General features: G+C 54.5%; 1 protein-coding gene across 13 annotated transcripts in view; it reads left to right on the top strand.

Annotated features, from left to right (window-relative positions):
• SYK (spleen associated tyrosine kinase) overlaps window positions 1–22,508 on the top strand; it is a 66,670-nt gene that overhangs the window by 1,860 nt on the left and 42,302 nt on the right. For 2 of the 13 annotated variants that reach the window (XM_082694152.1, XM_082694155.1), the window contains exon 1: window positions 11,760–11,847. The exons of the other annotated variants lie outside the window; for them this stretch is intronic. The gene's annotated coding sequence lies outside the window, so the exon portion shown is untranslated. Of the gene's footprint in view, window positions 1–11,759; window positions 11,848–22,508 lie in introns of those variants that run through there. 13 annotated transcript variants of the gene reach the window in all.

Genomic DNA, 22,508 nt, shown 5'->3' with positions numbered 1-22,508 from the left:
ACTTAAATTGAGAATCTGAATTTCAACACTGAGAAAAACATTTCTCCGGATCTAGAAAGGCACTGCCCCAGGCACGCTCCTGCAATCGCACCGTCCATATGCCTGCACCCACAGTGTGACTCGTCTTGCTCAGTAGAATAAACAGACTAAAAATAGCTGTGTGTCCGTTTAGGGCAGATGTTGTCACCAAGTGAGTTCCCTAAAACTCACCTCAAAACCTGGTCTCTGAGTTTTTGCGCATTAGGATTTAAGGGACCCTTTAAGACCCCTCAGGGGCTGTTGTTTACTTTCCGGAAATAAATTGCATTTCTGCTTCACAGTAGCTCACACCCTCTGTGATTAAAAGGGCAGTTGTCTCTTTTCTGGGAGTCTGAAGTAGCAAGACTTCAACTGAAGTTTTAGTGATCCCAGTCCCAGTCCAGATCCCAGTGAGAACAGGATGCCTCGCCCCTCGGGATAAGCGGTGCCCTCCAGCAGCAGGGCTTCGAGGTGGATGGCCTGACATGGAGAACACAGGCAGGGCATTGCTCTTCCTCACCGCTGCTTCCTGCTCCCTCCACGCCTGGCTTGCCATCTGTCCATCTGTCCGTCCTCCGTCCTCTGGGTCTAAGGAGCGGCAGGGCACTTGCTACAATCCCAGCTACTTTTGCTTCCTCCTCTCCCCTTCTCACCCCTGATACCTATTTGCAAGTTTTAACATTTTCTTCCCTTCTTGGATTGGTTTCGGTATACAGTGGAGTTGGGCCCTTGGGGGAGAGTTATTTTTTAAATAGTCCTGCACTGAACATTAATTTATTTTCTTTCAAATTGACTGAGATCAAAAGGCAGAGTCTTCCTGAGAGACTGGAATCTAGCTCCCTGAATTAACTGTGTCTCTTCTCTTGCTCTTCTGCCTTGCATTTCAACTAGCTGGTTCTTTTTCACTTAGAAAAGCCGTTTTTTTGTTTTGTTTTGTGTGGGGCTGAGGCCAGGACGAAGCTAGACTGAGTGGTTTTGAAAGGAGAAGCTCATTCATTCATTTGGGCGTCCTGTAAGTGGCTCACTTCCTACGAGCTTACAGTTTCCATTTGGAAATTGTTTGCCTTTAAAAATTGAGCATGTCGGCTTTGCCCTATGGGTCTTAAAAGGGGGTTGAATTAGAATCTTACATGCAGGCCAAAGACACCAGTACAGGAAAGAATATTGAGGTTGCATTACGGTAGGCTTAAAGAATCAAGAACGGCTCTCTCTTGACCTGTGCATTTCTGGAAACCACCAGAAATGGGCTCCGGAGGCCGCCAAAGGCTGATGGTGAGGGGAGGAAGTGAGGATTGAACAAAGAGCGGCGACACCCCAGTTACTAGGGAGGGTGAACTGGCAGCTTTCATGACGGATGGTATCTGGTCAGAGCATCCTCTGTGCTGGGGACCTCCCTCTGACACTGGGGTCCAGGCTCCTGAGGCTCGAGAGGGCGCTACCCCCTTCTCAGGGCTGTGCCGGAGGACAGGAGGGGACCCAGGGCGGGCGGGTGAGTGAGGCACGGCCCCGGCATGGTCAACAGCGAGAGTGGGGGTGGGGAAGGATGGCCGTGGGCCCAGGACCCAGTTTTAGGAAAACCCACAACTTAGATATTGGCTTGTTTATCTATGTTCTGTGGGGGCTCCAAAGAGCATTTAATTGTCCAGCACGTGACCTTCTGCTTTCCCACGACAGCTGTTTGTCTTAACTGATAAATCTGCATTGCGTTCTGGCCAGTCTGATAACTTCTTAAAGCTGCCTGCTTCTGCTGACTTGTCGGGGAAGCGTTCTGCTGTGGCCAGAGTTGAGTTTTGCTTTTATGAAATTCTAATTTATAGCAATGCCTTCCCACGCTCCGGGGCTGCTCCCCTAAGCCTCCTTTGCCTTCTTTTAGCTGCTTCTTGTGGAATTCTCCACCTTATTGCTGGTAATGTGCTCATTTGTTGGTTTTGATGTGTCCGTGTTCAACCGTGTCTGTCAACTTCCTGCTCTGACAAAGGAGCCCTTGGCAGTCCCAGACCCGCACCCCCCACGGCCATCATGACGTCCTTTGGGGCTGGGAAGCCGTGTGGTGTTGATCGTGATGTTAGTGATTGTAGAGCGAGGGGTGTCATGTGGTTCCAGTTTACTTGGAGACTTCTGCTGTTTTTCCTTGCTTCTATGTCTTCTCAGTAGGCTCTGTGCCTGTGACGACATCTCCCTAACTCTCTGACGCAAAACCAACTCCCCCAACTTTCCCGCTGCACCAGATACACCAGGAGATTGATCTGTTCCAATTTTCCCTTCTTTTTCTGGAACCCTTGTCTCCTTGCTCAAGTCTGATGCCTTTCCCTGTCTTACTGCCCACGTATTAGTGAGGGAAGCCTGTCCAGGGGAACGGCTTCACTAAAGATGCTTTTGCAAAGTGCCTCTCAGACCATCGGAGTCTTAACATACGTCTGATCAGCAGAGCACACGTGCGGTGCGCCCATTGTAAGGCCACGGTAATATTTTGAGAACGTTCCCTCAAACCTTTTTATTTCTGTTAGGTATTATATGTATATTATATACACATACACGTGTTACTTACATTTTTACTATACTAATTGTATCAATTACGTAATATAATAAATACATTATATATAAATTTACTATACCGTGTATGATATTACACTATATTAGATACAGTGTAGTGACTCCAGTTTTGGCCGCTGCATTTTATACCAGTTTCAGTGTCGCCTCTGTATTTGCTGTGACCCTGTGTTTTCTTATCCAGTCAATGGCGATGCATATATTCCCGGGAATGGGGAGCCCATGGTGCTTTTTTTCAGGATGCCTGGCCTGGATCTCTTGGTCCTGAAGCATGTGCTGTGTGATTTTTAAGTCATATTCCAGGGAAGCTTTCCTTGCCCAAATCACAAGGTGCTAGACGGAATCAGGTTGTGTGAGCAGGTAGTTGCTGGCGGGGGGTTGGGGGGGATCCGGGGGGCAGGTGACAGGGGGAGACGGGGTGTGGACCTGTCAAAGCACTCCCACGTCCATGGCCATGAGGTGTGTAGGTTCTTAGAGCGTCTTGGGATGGGGATCCTGAAGTCCACTTTGTGGAATGAGCGGTGACCTCCTGCGGCCCCTTTGTGAGACCGTTGGGTGCTGCTTGGGTGGAGGTAGCATGCTGTGGTTATTTTCATCTTAAATGCTAAGGAAATTTGAGTGGTTTGATTGCTACGTGAAGATACTCACGAAGGCTCCTGAGTATCTTCATCAGCAGTGGTTGCGAGTCGGGGCCCGGAGCTCCTTTGGGTTCAAGTCCCATTCTGTATTGAAGCTTCCATTTCTGTCTTTGGGAATGGAACGTCCACGGGGTTCCACGGAGACGCACCACAGGGACCCCGCGTGCGGTGCCCACTCCTGGCCTATGGCCATCTCCGCCTCCCCTACACAAGTGGCTCTGGGAGTCTGCTCCCGCAGTCTTGGGGGAGGCTGGTATTCGCACTCCCAAACAGGTCACAGGCCAGTAAGTACTATTTCTAAAGCGAGTTTCTCTAACCTCCAATTTGGGAGAACCTTGTACCATTTTTTTATTTTAATGTGTTAAATGCATGGCATGCCCTGGTACGTGTCCATTAAGGAAGAATTCGGATTTGATGGGCACCCTGGCACTCTCCGTGGCCGGCCCCAGTGCCCCAGCCCACCCTCTGTGGCAGGAAGGTGTGTTTCTTTCACCTCAGCGCCTGTGTGTGTGCTTCCTTAACACCACTATCATTCTGCGACTTTCTTTTTCTAATCCACCACAAGCCTGGAATGGGAGGAGGTCTTCCCACCCGAGATCACTGCGTTCTGTTCTGCAGACTCGAAAATAAGCTCATTAACCCACGGACATTCAGCTCTCCCCGGCCCCCGCCCCACCAATTTCTGTTACTATGCTAACGCACGCCTCTCACCAAGCGAGCTAACCGGCCACCTAATTTGTATGAACTAAGCTGCCGTGAACGCCCCCCAGGCCTCTGGCGTTCCCAGGGCACCACTCCCTGGAGCCCACTCCCACCTCGCAGCGCCACCCCGTCCCCCTCACCGGGCTGAGCCCATCTCTTTGTCTTCCGGGGTCGGCAGCAGTTTGCAGCCCCTGGGCCACAGCCTCCCTCGCTTCCCATCACGGTTACGGACTCACAGTCTGTCTCCTGTTGGAATGCCTCCTCCGGCCTTTCTCTGCATTTATAGCTGCTGCACAGGCTTGGAGAGGAACGCCACCACTTCCTTTTCTTACCCACCCGATCAGCTGATGGTCATGGCTGTGTGAGGTTGTGACAGCGCGGAGGAAGGGGGGTGAGCCCGCCGGAGCAGGCTGGATTACAGGCCGGGAGCTGCTTTGGGGTTCGCTGGGTCCTGGCAGCTGTGCCGGCCGCCCTGGGGCTCGGGCAGGACGTGTGTCCGAGGAAAGGGCTGCCCTGCCGTGCCCGTGCTGACAATTGGGACGTGGCCAGCCCAGGAGCATAACTTGCTCAGAAGCACGTGTGTGGAAGGGACCCTGGGGACCTTCCAGTTCACCTGCTGAGAAGGTCAAGTGACGTGTCCAGCAGCTAAAGGGTGTGGCTGGGTCCCAAAGCCTCAGACCTGTGTGGCTCATCCCGACCCATGATTCTTAGCTGCCGCTCTGACAAGGAGTGGCTGGCCAGGAGGTGCAGAGTCCTGCCCGCGACACAGGGAGGCCCAAGGAGGCAGGGGGACCGGGCCTGAGCTCCGTGCGCCGTGTGGTTACTATCTTCATAGCTTTGTCTGGGGAAATCTAGCTAATTCAGTCGGAATCGGACAACCAGTCTTGAATCAATGACAGGTTAATATGAGAACATCAATGCTTCCATGTTTTTGTCTCCTTTCAACACACGTTAAGCTTACTTCCAAGCTCACCACCAGAGCGAAGCAGAGCCACTTGCAAGCTAGTTGGAGAGGGTGCCCCAAGGCACTGTCTACACCACAGGCTGCCCCGTGAGGGGAAGAGTGGTTGCTCCCCATGGGCGTTCCTGCCACCGGGGCTGGGAGGGAACCCATGGAATGGAGAATTTTCCCGTGGGACTAGAGTGGTCCGGCCGGAGGAAGGCCAGTCGAGCGCTGCCGGGAAAGGCTGGAAGGAAGGCAGAAAGCCACGCGGGCTCCCCACCAAGTTGCCCCAGTGTTGGCAGAGACACAGCTGGCAGTTAACCCTTCCCGCTCGTCTCTTCTGGAAACTCTGGAAACCGCGTGCATATCCTTCCGCAGAGGAATGGTACTGGTTTGCCAGGAGTGCTGGAACGGAGGACCAGAGACTCGGGGGTTAACTAACGGCTCTGGAGGCCGGAGGTCTGAGATCAGCTGTCCGCAGGGAGGCCGCTCTCTCCGGCTTGTGGACGGGGTCTCCTCCCTCTGTCCTCACACCTTCTTCCGTCTGTGTGCGTCTCGGTGTCGTGTCTTCCCCCTTCCCACGCGGGTGGCCGTCGTGCTGGATTAGGACCCACCATAATGGCCTCGTTTAAGCTTAATCACCTCGGTGAAAACTCTCTTTCCACATAAAATCGCATTCTGAGGGCCTGAGAAGTTAGGACTTCAACACAGGAATCTGTGGGACCGGTGGGCCAGCCCGTCCCCTCCTCGTGGTGGCCGTCTGCACTGCCACCCAGAGCATGAGGGGACTCTCCGGGCCTCACCACGAAAGACCCGGGGACATGATGGAGCACAGGGCAGGTGAGGGGAGACAGGACCCCCGGGACCTTGAAGCAGAAATGCAGCGGGTCGTGCAGAAACCGGCCCCACGTGCGGAACGTCGGCACGAGCCAGGCGGGGACGCTCCTGTCCGTCAGGGAACGGGCGTGGGCTATTAGCCACCTCGGAAAAGCTTTACTTCTTAGACCGAAATAAGCTCCAGGCTGAGCAGAAAATGAAAACGTAACAGCAAGATCATACAAGAAAAGCTCAGGTGAGTTTTTAAGTAATTACGGTGTGAAGAAGGCCTTTCTTAAATATAACAGACAATACAAAACCAAGAAATAGAGAGGCGAGTATCATGTCCCAGCATTTTAAGCAAGTCTCTATACAAAGGATAAAGAATGTATAAACAAGTGGCAAAACCCCCGTGAAAGACGCTTACTTTCAGCGTCCGTAGTGAGGACTCGGTCTCGACGTGCAGGGACTTTTTTCAGATCGGTGAGAAACATGAACACAGCCGAGTAGAAGCCTCCACGGAGGACATGGACAAGTGCTGAGAAGGCGAACGAGCCCCCGTGCGTGGACACGGCCTGCGTCTGTGCAGTGCGCGTTGGTCGCAGCGCCGGCTCTGTGACCAGGCCTGGGGAAGGCAGACCCTCACACGGTGGGCCCTGGCAGGGTCGTCTTCTGGAATTTGCGCATGTGCTTTCCGTAGATAGTTTCACTTTCAGGAACTCCTTACACCTATAGAGTCACAAAAGTGAAACAATGTATATGCATATGGTAATTCACTGCAACATTTCACTTTGTAATACCCGGGAGCCAGGGAGCGACAGGAAAGCACAGGAAAAAGGAAGCGCATATCAGGAGAGGGCTTGGTCGACTCACGCGTGTTCTGTCTGCACGGCCGAATCCCACGCGGTGGTCTTTTCAAAAAATGTGGGCTCTTTGTAACCACAGTGGGAGGAGGTCCAAGCTATAGTTGGTGAAACAGTGAGATGTAGTGTATCTCCATGCATTTGCTAAAACACATGCGTGCACGCGACGACGGGGCCACACTGATAACTCACCGTATGCAGGTGGGGGTGCGCGGCCCACGTGCAAACACGCAGCCGGGTCCGGAAGCCAAGTCACCGACTATGAGCAGCATTTCCCTGGCGGGCGGCGGGGGGGTTGGGGTGGTGGTGGAGGGGCAGTAACTTCAGTTTAGAGAAAAAGCGAGATGCACCTTTGGACTCTGCCCAGAGACGTTTCTGGATTTAGAGTGAGCAGGGGGGAATGGGGAGGTTTGCTGGGCTGAGACTGGAGGAGAGCTGGGCAGGACAGCATCCCGCGACTGGACGTTGGTCCCCGCAGGGGGAGGGGGTCCTCCAGAGGTTAGCCGGCTTGCCCGAGGTGCTGCAGCTGGGGTCCTCCCGCGTGCCCCTGGCCATCGCCCAGGCTTGGTGCGCCCCCACATGCTCAGGCTGTCTCCACACGTTCGGATGTGGTCTGGCGGGCGGCTCGCCTCTGGACTTTCCCCACAAGTGCAGCAGCTGAGGCTGAGAACAGGTGAGCGGGACTGCAGAGCACATGGCACGTCTTTAAAGCCTGGCCCCGTTGCCATCAAGGTGGACTGTACTGGGGCACTGGGCATCATGGCAGCCACGCATGCCTTTCTTTGCAAAGACTCTGATCCATCCCCACGGTGCACGGACGTGCGTGCGTGCATGCATGGATGTGAGAAACTGAGAGGGTTCACTCTTCTTCACGCCCTCCTTTTGCACTTGCGTCATGAGGTCTGGATGTCTGAAGTTGGGGAAGAAGGACTGTGAGGCCGACATCAGCGCGTTCTCTGCACCAGCGGCCGACTGCTAGCGGGTACGAGCACGCGGAATGATTCTCCGGGACAGAATGTGCAGTGTCGTCTGATAGAAAGACTGGCCTGTCGCGTTTTCCACCCGAGGGCATTCCCATCTGTAGTTGACTCTGGCTCCCCTGTACACACGTGAGATGGTTATTTTCTCATGAGAAGGACACACACATGTTGCTCCGGGTTGAGAGCTGGGCCATCGTTTCTTGGTGTCTATGGCTTGACCTTGGGGCCTCGCCGGTTGCTGTGGATGGTGACATGGGGACTGCTGTCGCTGTGGGCCATTTGGGGACCATCTGTGGCTGTGCCCTCCACAGTGCTGACCCTGTCCATCCACGCACCCACACAGGGCAGAGAGCTGTGCTCGCCCGGGGAGCCCCCAGGACTCCTCCAACACGCCCAAGCTTCTTGTCCTTTGTAACAGAACTTTTAGGACCACAGTTTTCACCCATAAATGTCCAGTTCCCAGAAGTGCTCCTCCAGCCCCTGTCTGGGGTCGGCATGGGGAGCAGAGACAGAGCCCGCACAGGCGTCCACCCTCTTTCTTGCTAGCTCATCTGCAGGACGAGGCTGGAAGTGCTGGTCCAGTGCAGAGCTCTGGGGCCCGCAGGTGCACGTCTGGGGTTCACAGACGCACCCCACAGAGCACCAGCGGTCTGGCTTGCAAAGAAGAGGCCGCCTGCAGTGTGGTTGTGGCTCATGCATGAAATCCAGGAGCTTGCATGTTAGCCCCTGTTCGTCCAGGGAGTGAAAAAGAGGGTCCTTCAGGGGCAAGGATTGAGAACCGTGTGGTTCTGTATAGGGCCAGCAGCCACGTGTGGTCATGTACATTCCTGGTACTTAAAGGGAAACAAATTTCAAAGTCGGTTCTCTGCCACGCTTCAAGCCACGCATTCAAGGCCACCTGTGGCTCGTGGCTCCGTGTGGGACGGAGAGTGGAACAGCCTTTCCCTCGTGGTGGCACAGTCTAGTCCCACGCGTTCCCTCCCGGAGTCAGGAGACACGGGCTTCTACCCCTCCCCCAAAACCCCATCTGTGGAGAGTGGCCTGTAACGCTTGGCGCTTTTCCGCACGTGGACCCGGGTGCCTCCCGTTTCCTTAAAGGGGTCTGGCCTCAAGGTCAGAGGAGACCCAAGTCTTGTCGACGGAAACTGGCTCAGCGCTTTCATCTGCAGTCGTGACACCGACTCAACACGACAGCCTTCCCCGACGCACGCATGTGCACACGTCACACCCATCACACACGTGTGTGTAAATGTGCACACCACACCCAGGGGCACGTGCACACACGCCACACACACCAGGGTGGTCCAGCCCAGTGACGGGTCAGGGGTGAGTCTGAGACACTGGAGTGGTGTCCAGGTGTCGCCCGGTGGTGGTCCCGAGGGAGCAGCCTTGGAGAGAGTTAGTCTTGGGTTAGCTACTTGGTTCGGTTTGGTTTCTGGAAGAATTAGCTAGTGTCTCGTTCAGGAGGATTTTGAGGTCATGGAGAAAACGTTAAACTTGTTCATTTCTCTGCAATAATGAAAATAAATCCAACATCGTTTTCTCAAGATATTTGGGATCTGAGGTCCTGTCCATGTAGAAAGGGCCGTCTGAAGGGGAACACTCCTGCGGAGGCAGAAGGAAGGAAATCACGCAGATTTCATGACGTGCTGTGTTCCCCGCTGTGCGGTCCTGGAGGGCGCACCGTGGGCTCCCGTGCGGGGAGCGGAGGGGAGGGTGTCCCGGAGAGGCCATGGCTGTGGGGGCCTGTGACACCGGACACGGAGGCCCATGTCGCCAGGTGGGACCCCCCAGCTGGGCAAGCGTCCCTCTCCCTGAGGCTCCAGCCCTACCTCTCCCTGCAGCCTGCAGTTTGCCTGTTTCTGGAATTTCTGTGCTGCTTCTTTGGGCGAGAGATAAGGCAGCCCAAGAGCAACAGTGCTGAAGGGTTTGGGAATTCTGGAACTTTCTTTCATGATTCAGCCCGTTGTCAGGAAGTGTGGCAACACGGGCTTCCTACGCGTAGCTGGGGGCCCGCCGGCAGCACTGACAAGGCAGCAGGGGCGCGACGCTCTCACCTGCAGGTCTGCGTCTGAGGATCCGGCGTGAGGGTCCCGTCAGGATGGGGGTTCCCGGAACACTGTGGCTTCTTCCGCAGCCGGGTGACTGCCCGCCGCCCGGAGCCGGCTCTCTCTGGGTTGACAGAGAGGCCCAGAACCTTCGGTGCAGGGTGGCCAGCGCGCAGCAGCGGTTCTGCAGCCCCCAAGCCCCCCCCCCCGGGCCGCACCTGTCTCCTGGAGAGCCTCCAAACCCCCACAGGGCCGGCCACGCCCTGGGAGGCTTTGAGCCCTTTGGGGCTGGAACCCCATCACCCAGCACTCTGAACAGTGCGTCACCCGGCTCTTCTAAGCTGTAGACATGGGGGGGGGGCGTTGCTGCGCTCTAGAACTTTCTTCTGCTTGCTCGTCGAGCTTGCTCAGGAATGCAGACCTCTGCCTCCAGCAGCAGGTGGCCTGGGCCCCGACACGGTGGTGGGGGCAGGCACCGTCCCGGGGTCTGCGGGACCGCTGAGCGTCAGGAAGGGGGATAGCCCTGCTCCAGCCTTCCGATTCTTGGCCGACAGTCCGAGCCTTCCCACCCCGCGTAGCACTGTGGTCCCCGAGCTGAAATGGCCCTGCCCCCTGCCAGCCTGAGCCCGCTGGACGGTCTGGCTCATGCTGGGCCCTGGGTCGAGGGCTCCCGTCCCGGCGGGTGGCCGGGGACAAGTCTGAGGTCTGTCATTCACGCTCCCCGACAGGCTCCCGGGCTAGAGAATCCAGGGGAGAAGTCCTCTGGCTTCTGAAAAGCGACTTTCACCGAAGCTCTGATCACCTGTCCGTTCCTGCCTTGAACTTCTCTGCCTCGGGGACCTCGTAGACCGGGGTCTCCTTTGTCTTCCTCATGTTTCTGGGCTGAATCCCTGGTGGATTCCCTCCCATGGTCCTAAAGCTCCTCCGTCCACCCCGTGCTCCGTGCCTGAGCACTTGCTCGCTCTCTGCCCCCCCCCCCCCCGACCTCCGCCGCCTGCTCACGACTCCCCTCCCCTCCCGTTCACGCCGTGCTGCGGTTGGAGCTGCTGTTTCTACCAAGCGGTGGATCTGGTGAGTGCTTGGATCCCACGGCTGTGTGTGTGTGTGTGTGTGTGTGTGTGTGCGCGCGCGCGCGTGCGTGTGCGTGTGTGTGAGTGTGAGTGTGTGTGTGTGCACGTGACCTTGACCTCATCTGCCCCTCAGGACAGGCTTCTGGTGACGGTCCCTAGATCCCACCTGTCTCTGTCACCACTTCTCTCCTTGGATTGTGTTCGTGACCCTGCACAGACCCAGGGTAGGCCCCTCCTCTCGGACATGAGTCATGCTAGGGAGTGGCCCAGGGTGGGTCTCGGCCTGCACAGTGCTTTCCTCATTCTCAGTAACGCAGTGTGTGTGTGTGTGTGTGTGTGTGTGTGTGTGTGTGTGTCAGAGAGAGAGAGAGAGAGAGAGAGAGGGAATTGCGTTAATATTTATTTCTCCCTGAGGAGCCTCCCTGCCATTCAGAATCTTCTCTGACCTCAAAATATGGTTGATTCCCCACTTCTCAGTGGGACCCCAGCTCTGTGGGCTTGGCCCGAGGTCTGCAGCGGCCCCACAGGGTTCTGCTCCCACAGCCTGTCTGGGTGATTCCTGGCACTTCTCTTTCTGGTTCTTGCGAGGTCACTTCAGAGAGGACGCAGTCGTGACATCTTTATCTGCCAACACGCAAGCTATCTGAGGTTTTGGTATTTATCTTGAAGAGCATTTGTCATTTTCATTAAACAACTAAATTTCTTGAGGAACAGTTAAGAATAAACAAAATACAGTCAGAATGACCAGGAAAGTTCATGGTCAGGCACTCTGCTTCTGCCGGCCGCCCTGATCCACGCGGCCAGGCAGGGCTGTCTCCTCGCTGGCTCTCTGTTCTCTTCAGCACATTGATTTATGGGCCAAGTTCCACCAGCCAGAATAGTGCTGGGTGCTGGGGCTTTAGCAGTAGCCAAGATCCTTCCCCGCGCGCCGTCTGCTTCCAGTCAGACTGAGGAAGAGCAGGAGTGATCACACATGACCTCATTTGTTCCTCATGGCAACCGTCTTTTTAAGGGAAGTTTTAAAAATACAGAAAAGTGCAACCATTCTCATAATTAACAAATATCGCCACTTTACCTTTTTTCTTCTTTTCTTTTTTTTTCTTTTTGCCCCTATTTCTCCTAAAAGAACATTCTGAATAGAGTGAAAGCTACATCCTTTTTGCAGAGAGCAATTTGCCCAACACCAGAGAGCCGGAGAGCAGCCGGACTGACGCTCAAGGTCAGGTCCCTGTGGGGGCAAAGTCTGCTCTTTGTCTGGTTTACTTTACACGCGGCTGCGCTGTTTTACGCACACGACGTTGAGTGGCTCGCCCACGGCAGAAGTCGGCGTCCACAGTAGTGGCGCAGACAGACTCGTTCGCGGTGGATTGATGTCTGATGCGCGTGTGTAAAGCCTGTGTTTTCACGGGTGCCAGGAACGTTTGCAGAGCCCGCAGACACAGCAAGGCGGGGCTGTCAGGGGCTGAAACGAATCCAGGCGTGAGTCTGGCCCCTACGACGGTCCACTTACCGCAGTAAGCGTGTCACGGTAACTGTCCCCGTCTCATTCCTGCGGCACGGACGCCCGTGTAAATACTCAGGAGGCCTCTCGGAGGGGGAGGGGGATGAACCTGCGACTTGCCTTCAGCTCCTTCTCCGAGACGACGTGCTCTCTGTCCCCAGGGCCCGCGGGGTCTGTGTCTGCGAATTCACCCACCCACTTGCTAAAATTCATTTGAGACCGTAAGCCCGGAGCTCGGGGCGCCCTCACGGGCCTTGACGTGCCGAGAGCGGCAGGGGTCGACTCAATGGGCTGTGCTTGCCTCCGGCTCCGGTGGACGGACGCCCTCTGCCCACGTGTCATCTTGGCGTTGAGCAAGTCCCACATCTTTTCTCTTTTTTTAATTTTTCTGCTTTTTGTGGGTGACTTTGGAGTTTGAAGCTAGAGTATGGTGTGGGGTCCCGTGGGCACGAGGCTGCGCGGCCCCTTCTGGAGGAACGCCATGTTCGATGGGCTTTCCTTGGGCAGGAGTTGCGACGTTGCTGCTCACAGGCTCTGTGTTAATTAATCAACGATATACGTTAAATCAGGTATTTTTAAACAGAAACACCCCAGGGTCAAGACTGCATTAACTGGTGCTTGGGCGTGTGGGATCACCGCACCCCCCTCCCCCCAAACAAGCCTGTGCTTCCCCTCAAAGCAGTGGTCCCGTATTCACTAACTCTGTCTTCAAGGTAACGCTTCAGGAAGTGAATACCACACACGGGCACAACTGATTGTATTTTATTTCCTTCTTGTACAAAGCAGGGAAATAATTCTTTTAAAGATTTTATTTATCTGAGCTAGAGAGCGAGCTAAGGAGAAGTGAGAGAAGCAGGCTCCTTGCTAAGCATGGAGTCTCACTTGGGGCTCGATCCTGGGACCCTGGGATCACGACCTGGGCTGAAGGCAGACGCTTAAGCGACGGAGCCCCCAGGCGCCCTCACAGCCAGTATCTCTAAGGAAATGTGTTTCTTATAACCAGGGAGTGACTTTATGGCAGACTGACTACCAGATGTACAAGCGGTGACCGGTGATGTCGTAACACGCACAGCCCCTGGGGGTCCCTATGGCTCCCACCGTTCAGACCCCCCGGTCCTCGGCGCTGACGTTCCACACGGCTGACTTGGAAGGCGGAGGGCAGAGACCCTCGGGGCGCGTGAGGAAGGCAGTGAGCATTAGCCTTCGGTGGCTGTGGACTGCGTCGTCCGGCTTGGACGCAAGGGGAGGGGTCGGCCCCTGCCACAGGCCCACGTCCCCACCAGACACTGAACCAAAGCTTTGTTTTTTAACATGTTTTTGAGTTCCTGCAATGCACATGCAATTTATAAACTAAGGGTCAGGACAGGAGCTCTTAAAGGCCATTTTGGTGAACTTCCGGAACTGAGTGAGGACACATTTGATAGAGAAACCGCCATGGGTTGTAGTCTTAAGGCCTTCACTTGTTTGGTCTTATCTATAAAAGTCTCATTCTGAGGATACCTGGAAAGCATTTTGCTCAGGTGTGGTAAGAAACGCAGATGCGGAAATGGTTGTCGTGAAGGAAGAAGTGTTTGCGCTCACAGATCCCTAGAAACAGGCGGGACGGTACACCCCCCCCCTCCCCCAGGGAGGAAGCACTGGGGTCTGTCAGGCGGCAGAGGGAAATGGGAAAACAGAGGCAAACCTTGTGGTTTCTGCAGGAAAGGGGAGGCAGGGTATAAGGGCCTGAGATCCGTTCCTCTGGAAAATTTCATTAGGTTCTCGGGTGTCAGCGCTGTTCACCGTGTCCTGATACCTGGCCCGGGGGTGTGAGAGCCCAGGGGAGGAGGTGGATGGGGTTTGGTTGGTTGGTTGGTTGGTTGGGATGAGAAAGGGTCCCTCGTAGGAGAGCCTTTACTGTCGACAGAAATTGTCCAACGCTGCGAGGGGCAGTCTCTCTGGGATCCACTAGATCCAGACAACAAAACATCAGAAATACAGAAAATAAGAAGAAGTAATGAGAGAAATGATGTACACGAGCCTCACGCGGTTCTCATGGTGACGGCTGGGAACGAGCCCCTCATGACTGGTAGTGGGCGAAATGCACCCGGGGCCTTCTCCACAAGAGGCTCCCTTCCAGGGAGAGGACCTGGTCACCGCCGTGTCCCAGCAAAAAGATTCCTCATATTCTGTTCCCCTCCTTGTGGAGGGGACGATACAGACCCATCGTTAATGGGGGTAAGGCTTCAAGCAAACGGATTGGAACACAGCAGACAGGAAAGGGAGTGTGGGTCTGGGAGAAAAACAAGCTGGACCACTGGATAAACACTGGGAAGGTCAACGCTCTGTGACCGCGGGGCACTGAGAGCCCGAGAGTTAATGGCAGTGCGCCTTCCGCATGTCTCGCCTGCACAGGGATAGGCACAGGGTAGCCGCGGCGGCAGCCGAAAGAAGGAGGCAAACACGCCTCTGAGAAGGAGTAGCTGGGGAAGGACACGGAATGAGACCAGAAGACCGTGAAGTCTTGCCCCTGTGGCTACAGAAAACGTGGGATCCTAGTGCAGTGAAGGAAAACCTCACTCCTCGGTTGCTTCTGTCTGGTTCAACCCGGCCATGTTTCCAACAGCAACAACAACAAAAACCAAAAACAAAACAAGAAAACCAAACCCTTCCAGGTTTCGATAGAAAGAATGAGAAGCGCGCTAAAGGGGAAGCGAAAATACAGTCAGCGCAGCAAGGGTCCAGGAGACCCAGAGAAAGAAGAGAAAGAAGAGAGGGTGGAGACCCCGCTGGGGACCCCGCGCGCAGAGGAACGAGAGGAGTTACTGTTGGCAGACTTCCCGTCATGAACTGCAAACCAGAACCGAAGTTGTGAAATATCTGAAGAACTGAGAGGGAAGCAGACCTAGAATCTTCTGTCTCACTCAAGTGTCCTTCAAATGTGAAGGAGAAATCAAGACTTGCTTGGACAAACACACACAAGGAACATTTCCCACTAGCTGCCTGGCCCTACAGAAAGTATTAAAAGAAGTTTCTCAGAAGGAAGAGTGATCTCGGATCTGCCTGAAGAAAGGAAGAACATCAGAGAAGGAAAAAGAGAAGGTAAAATAAGATACTTCACTTTTCTTATTTTTAAATCTTTTTTTTTAAGATTTTATTTATTTATCAGAGAGAGGGAGAGAGCGAGCACAGGCAGACAGAGAGGCAGGCAGAGGCAGAGGGAGAAGCAGGCTCCCTGCTGAGCAAGGAGCCCGATGTGGGACTCGATCCCAGGACGCTGGGATCATGACCTGAGCCGAAGGCAGCTGCTTAACCAACTGAGCCACCCAGGCGTCCCACTTTTCTTATTTTTAATTGCTCCAAAAGGCAATCGTTCATTTAAATCAATAGAAGTAACAGTGTACTAGTGATTCTTACGTGTCTGTACGTGGAAAGAAAGGCAGGGTTGTCACAGATGCTGAAAGGGAAGATAGGAACACTGTTAGGAGGTAGTGTATTGTATGTGGAGTGGATACTGTCATTTGAAAGTTAGATTGAAAACTTGGGTTTGGGGGCGCCTGGGTGACTCAGTGGGTTAATCTTCTGCCTTTGGCTCAGGTCATGATCTCAGGGTCCTGGGATCGAGTCCCGCATTAGGCTCTCTGCTCAGCAGGAAGCCTGCTTTCCCCCCTCCCTCTGCCTATTGCTCTGCATCCTTGTGATCTCTGTCAAATAAATAATTATAATCTTTTTTTAAAAAAAGAAAATTTAGATTTTAAATGTATATTGTAAACTCCAAGGAAACCACTAAAAATTTTTTAAAGTTATGCTGAAAAGATCTATAATGGAATGCTTGTAGTAAAACCAGAGAAAAACAGAAAAGCAAAATGTAATAAGATGCTTGAGTAAAACCAGAGAAAGCAGAAAAAGCAGAGAACAGAGAGAGAAAGAACAAATGCAATGAAAAAAAAGTTACAAATGTATCAGATATCAATCCAACTAAATAATCACTTTCTTTTTTTTAAGATTTTACCTACTCATTTGACAAGAGAGAGATCACAAGCAGGCAGAGAGGCAGGCAGAGAGAGAGGAGGAAGCAGGCTCCCCGCTGAGCAGAGAGCCCGAAGAGCCCGATGTGGGGCTTGATCCCAGGACCCTGGGATCATGACCTGAGCCGAAGGCAGAGGCTTTAACCCACTGAGCCACCCAGGCACCCCTAAATAATCACTTTCAAAGCAGATGGTCTAACTATACCAGTTAAAGTACGGCGTTTATAGGAGCGGACCAAAAACATGACCCAAACCTATATTGTCTACAAAAGACCTATGTCAGATGTAAAGACACCTACAGATCAATACAGGAATGCAGAAAGATAGCCCCACCCATCAAAATAAAAGATGGAATAGGTACATCAATTTTAGCTAAAACAGACTTGAGAAAAGTAGAAGACTATCAGGGATAAAGAAGAGTGTTACATGACTGTAAAGGGATCAGTTGCCCAAGGAGACGGAACAGCCTTCGGCACGTCGGCGCATGACAGCGTCAGCATACACAGCGCGAACACGGATGGGACTGGAGGGAGAGTGGGCATACCCACGGCTGCAGCTGGAGATCCCACCGCCTCCTGTCGGTCACTGACCAAGTAGACCGAGGGCCGACGGGGTCGCGAGACCGGAGCAGCACCGCCCACCCCACTGGTCTGCTCGACACTCATAAACTGTTCGGCCCAACAACAGGAAAACACACATTCTTCTCAGACTCACCTAGAACGCTCATCAAGACAGCACGTTCTTGGAAAACGTAGGTACCCATACTTACATGAATAAAAAATAACATAAATGATGTTCTCAGAATATAAGGCAATTAACCTAGAAATCAGTAACAGAAGGATAGCTAAATTCCCCCCAATTTTTAAAATTAAACAACAGAGTTCTAAATACACTGTAGGTCGAAGAAGTGTGAAGAGAACTACAAAAGCATGTTGAACAGAATAAAAATACAACAACAAGTTTATGGGATTTAGCAAAAATTGTGCTTTAAAGGGAATTCATGGAGTTAAGTGCAAATATTAGATAAAAGGAATATTTATAAAATCCATAACCTGTGGTCCACCTTAGAAAGCTGCAAACGAAAAGAGCAGAAAAGCCCAAAGCAAGAAGAAAAGACATAATTAACATGCGAGTAGAACTCCTTGAAGTTGAAAACAGGGAAACGCCGGAGAAGATACCATCACTGGTGTCAGACGTAGGAGACCTCGGTGCCGACACCATGACCTCACCAACCAGTGACCGGATAGTGTGGAAGACTCTGTCCTCACAAATGTGACGGCAAACGTGAACCAGACTAGTTCCTGAAAGACACAAACCAGCAGGACTCGCAGAAGGAAAAAGAGCCTGAATCGCCTTGTCTCCTCAGTTTAAGTCAATAATGTAATGACCTCCTCCCTGCCAGGGCCGGGGGAGGTCCACGCTCCAACGGTTTCACTGATGAATTATAGCATTCATTGAAGGAGGAAGTTAGCAATTTTCAATGATTTTCTCTTCCAGAAAATAGGGGCAGAGGGGTGGAGACATGAGCGCGCCCTCACGGTCAGGTTACCGGAGACCCAGACGGACAGAGAGAGACGTCAGGTGCCGCACACGCAGCTGAAGTGTGCTTGTATGCACACGTTCTCCGTCGTCGGAGGGGTCTAGAGGCAGTGGCATCTGCTAGCCGCGAACGCACCTTGTGCTCAGATCCTGGTCTCTAATACCAGCCACCGCCCATCACAGGGAACAGGGAAACGAGAGTGTGGAGGAGTAGACCGAGGCGCATACCTGAGACGCCCTCAGCATCAAACACGACACAAACCACAATGACAGGGCCAGTGGCCCAGGGCACAGGAACCGCTGGAAGGGATCCCAGTGGCCACACAAGCACTGTCAGAGCAACCGAGTAAAGCAATATTTCATTAAAACCTGATGCATGAATGAAATAACCTTGAATCCATACTTAGATAAAATAGGACTGAACACATAAATAAGAGGAGGGGACAGACCCATCGACTCTGCGGAAGAATTCCAGACAATGTATGTAGGTCTCTGCGCTCCAGCGGCCGGGACACTCCTCCCCTCTCCTGACGGATGGACGGCACCGAGTTTCTTCCTTCCGGACGGGGCGGACGGGAAGAGGCGGGGATCGGGGAGATCACCTTCACAGTGGAGAAGCCCGCCAAACGCCAGCTCGGCCCGTGTCGAAGAGGAACCCTAACGGTGGTAAGTCACGTCGAGAGCGCACACCCTTGATCTGATGTGAGGCAGATGGCACTTTCCCTGGGGGGGGTCTTTCTCCCCAAAACACGTAGCTTCAGTCTAACCATGGGAAAGACATCAGACAACCCGGGTGAGGGACCTTCTACAAACGGCCAGAACAGTCTTCTTCAGAACCGTCGAGGCCGTGCAGGACAAGGAAAGTCTGAGGACCCGTCACAGCCAGCAGGTGCCCAAGGAGGCGCGAGAGCTCAGTACCGTGTGGTATCTGGGCTGGGGTTTAGGGACATAAAAAGAAGGCATTAGGTAAAAAACTAAGGAAATCCAAACAAAGTAATAAATGAGGGGCTTTAGTTAAGAATAGTGGGTCACTGTTGGTTCACTAGTTGTGAGGGACGTACCATGTCCTGTAGGATGTTACGAACAGGGAAACTGAGCATGGAGTGTATGGACGTTCTGTACTATCGCTGCGATTTTTCTGAAAATCTAAGTATATCCTAAAATGTTAAGTTCATTTACAAACTAAAAGAGAAAGAGAAGGGTCGATGCCCTGTCTGCCCTCCTGGAGGCAAGCGTGCGTGCGTCAAACACACTCATCCAAGTAGAGATACATTAAAATTAAGTCAGACCTGTGGTCAGTGGTGCGAAGGAAGGAGCAGGGTACCTCGAGGGGCCCTCGCTGGTCTGGAAGCATCCGAGGGTGCTGTGCTCAGAGAGCCCACGGGGAGCAGTGGGGCGGGTGGCGAGTGACCCTGAGATCAGAGGGCGGAAGTCCCGTTAGCAGAGAAGCGGTGTGACCAGGCTTTGTTGGAAGGGTGGAGCTAAGATGGGTAGAACTGGAGACCCAGCCCCGCGGAGAAGAGAGCTTCCTAGGAGGACATAGACTTGTCTCGAACAGCCACACTGATGACATTGTGGGTGCACGTCCTCCGACCTGAGCCCGGGAAATCACAGACGGCCGGACCCCACCCCACCCCCACGGCTTCTGATTCTGCAAGCCACGTGGGGCCTGGAGGTTTCCATTCGCATATCTCGAAAGCTCCGCGTGATGCTGGTGTTGCCGGTCTTAGGGTCGCACATGGCCAGCCTCGGCTGCGCGGGACCAAGGAGGGAGCTCCGAGTTTGGTCAGAAAGGCCTGTGCTTGCATTAGGATGTGTGGGCTGAGGGACCTGTCGCCACGCCCCCGAGGGCCTCCGAAGGCTGTAGCTAAGGAAGGGCTGGCCTCCAGCACTGCTTGTCGCACGACTGCCTGTGTGTCCTTTGGGAGGTAACCGATGTCCTGGGCTCAGTGCCAGGCCTGATGAACCTGGGTACCACCACCTTCAGGGATGCGGGCAAGTCAGCTGATGCCCTGGGAGCCAGCGCCTGGGAGCTCCCCTCTGTCATTCCGTCATCCGGGTCACCATCCACTGTCGCCAGGCGGGCCCTGAAGGCGCACCTGTCCTCCGGGCGGCTCGGTCTGTCGTCCGAAAGCTGGTGTGGAGCTTGCACAGACCCGTCTCTTCTGTGGGCCCAGAGGCAGGATGCAGGATGCCGTCCGTTACTTCCCGGAACACATCCTTGCGCGTCCCCTGGACACATCGAAGTAGACCTTCCGCCAGAGTTCTGGAAGCTTCAGTGCGTGGAGAGGGTGTCTCTCCGTGCTGTGCCTCCTGTGGTGTTTCCGCGTGGAGTCTGGCCTCTCCCGGCTCTCCCAAGTGTGGGGGACAGCGGTGCCCGGAGTGTGAGTGCCACAAAAGTCTTGGTAGACCAGCTTGGCACGTAGACATGAAGAGCGTGTCTGCTCAGCCTCGCCAGCCCCGGCCAGGAGCTGCTGAGAAGATTCTCTAGGGCTTCTCTCTACTTGATATAGTTTTATAAGGGAGTTTGATACTTACAATGTCTAGGGGTTTTTTTTAAATATATATAAAATACCCGTGAATTTTTTGGTAGACGCAGCTCGGCACTTAGGTCCCTGGGACTCGGGGACAGGTTCGCGGTGCTGAGTCTGTCCAGCGGGTCCGTGTCCTTGGGGTTGAATTCATCTGAAGGCGCCCCTGAAGGGAGCCCGTGGCCAGGGTGATCGGCACTTCTGCTTTCCGCTGGCTTTGTGCTGAGGCTGGAGGCGTGGGCCCACTTCCCTACTTCCAGACACCGTGCAGCCGCAGGAAGGACTCGGCTCGTGGGGGCTTGTCCTCTGCTCTGCGTGGCTTCCGCTGTTCTCCCTCGCAGAGCTTCTCTCCGTCTTTGGGGGCTTTTCCAGCTCGCCCACGCCCTCGCTGTCCCGGGCTCCTGATTCCAGACGCGCGTTTGAGTCCAGGAAAGGGAGGACGGTCGAGCGTGTGGACGCAAGCACGTCCGGCAGCCCGGCCTCCCGCTTTCCAGTCTCCTGCGGGGTCTGCAGGAAGGGGCTGCACTCGGGTTTCAGCAAGGCCAGGTCTGTGCCGTCTTCCGGCCGCAGCCCACGCTCTCCTGCCCAGCACCCGGCCAGCCCAACGCCGCTGCTTGCCTGTGGTCGTCACGTGGCCACACCACCCTTCTTCCCGTCATGTAACTTTGGCCCCCGACTCAAGCATGGGGCGTGCTTGTGTCATGGGTTTATGACATCCACGAGCACCGTCCTCAGCTTCCGGCATGTGACGCCGTCCCCGAGTCCCCCACAAACGCGCTTGCACGGACGAGGAGACGGTGCGGGGTAGTGACTTCTAACTGACACGGAGCAACACTTGCTGTCGACATCTCCACCCACACGAGCATGTCCCTACAGGTTGAAATCCGGTGGTTTGGCTTCTCCTGAAGGCACTGGCTCCCTGTGGTCTGTGTAAATGAGGGGCAGGGACGGGGACCCCAAAAATAGTATCCAGAAGCTGAAAATTTCAGCCAGGCCTCTCGGGATGGCACAGGAGGAGCCGAGTCTCCGTGGGGTGGCCAGGTCTTCCCTGGAGTGTCGCCTGGAGCAGGACAAAGGAAACAAGGCTGTTTTGTGGCCCGTCCTGCTTCCCTGCGTGGTCTGCCCCGTGAGGAGCCCAGAGAGAAGCACCGGTCACGCTCAGCGTGTTCTCGTTTGTCACATCATTGTCTTCATTTCTCCTGCTTTGGGGACTCCGTGGCTGGGGTGTCTGGGGCCCTGCTGGCAGCAGCCCCATCCCCTCCAGGACAGCAGGACGGGGACGTGACTCGGTGATGCCTTGGATGTCATCCTGTGCTCACGGAGTCTCCGCTAACCCAGCTCACGTCGCAAGCACGTCCTCGCGCCTCAGTCCTGCCGGGGCTGTGCATGTTCGTGTGCGCCGGGACCCCCGGGAGTGGCCGTGCCGATGCAGCCCTGTGTCCCCAGTCCTATCTGGGCCCGCTGGCCACCTCCTTCCTCCCCAGCCCCTGGGGGAGGACGCGGCCTGCTCATCTCTCTGCTCACCCCACGTGCAGGATGAAATGCTGGTTCGTCCCCAACACTCTCCACAGGGAAGCTGTTTGCAATCCAGACTCACCCTCTCTGTGCGAGTCCTGAGGTGGGCAGGTCCCCTAGGACCCCACCTCCTGGGGCCGAGTCTGGGCCGGGCCTGAGGGCCACACTGGGCAGGCTCGGGGTGTAAGTGAGCAGGAGCTGCTGGCGAGAAGCAGGACCGGCAGCCGCTTTGCCAGTCCCACCGGGAGGCAGGAGTGGTGTAGACAGCAGAGGCCCTGGGGTCACAGCCCTGGGGTAAACGCCGGGCCCCTGCCGCGGACCCTCCCCTGAGCCTCTTCCGTTGCTCTTTTCCTGGAGGAAAGGCACTCACTCTCCTTCCCACACGGCACCGAGCAAAATCACTTGCACATAGTAGCTGCTCAGGGAGCGTGAGGAACGCGTGGCTGTTTTCATGTTGACTTCGCTTAGCATGGGCTGGTCACTTACTCGTAAGCAAGTATGTTGAGAGCGAACATTTATGTTGACATCAAAGCTTAGTACCTGTGATCTGTGCTGACACGCACGGGAGAGAGATCAGGCAGGTGCGGGGCGGGATTCTGTGGAGTCTGACAATCCAGGCGCTGCCCGAGAGGCGTCTGTCTGTCCTCCGTGCGCTGTCCGGGCCCCCGAGTTCTGGAAGCATCGGAAGAACTCAGGTCTGAAGGTTCAGGGATAGGTTCAAGTATTGAAACTTCTCCTCTAATTCTAAGTGTTAGTGAAAAAAAAAAAATCACTTTCTCTGGCCTTA

Source organism: Mustela nivalis (genome assembly GCF_964662115.1).
Source record: "Mustela nivalis genome assembly, chromosome: 13".
NCBI lineage: Eukaryota > Metazoa > Chordata > Mammalia > Carnivora > Mustelidae > Mustela > Mustela nivalis.
This window is presented reverse-complemented; position numbering and strand designations above follow the sequence as displayed.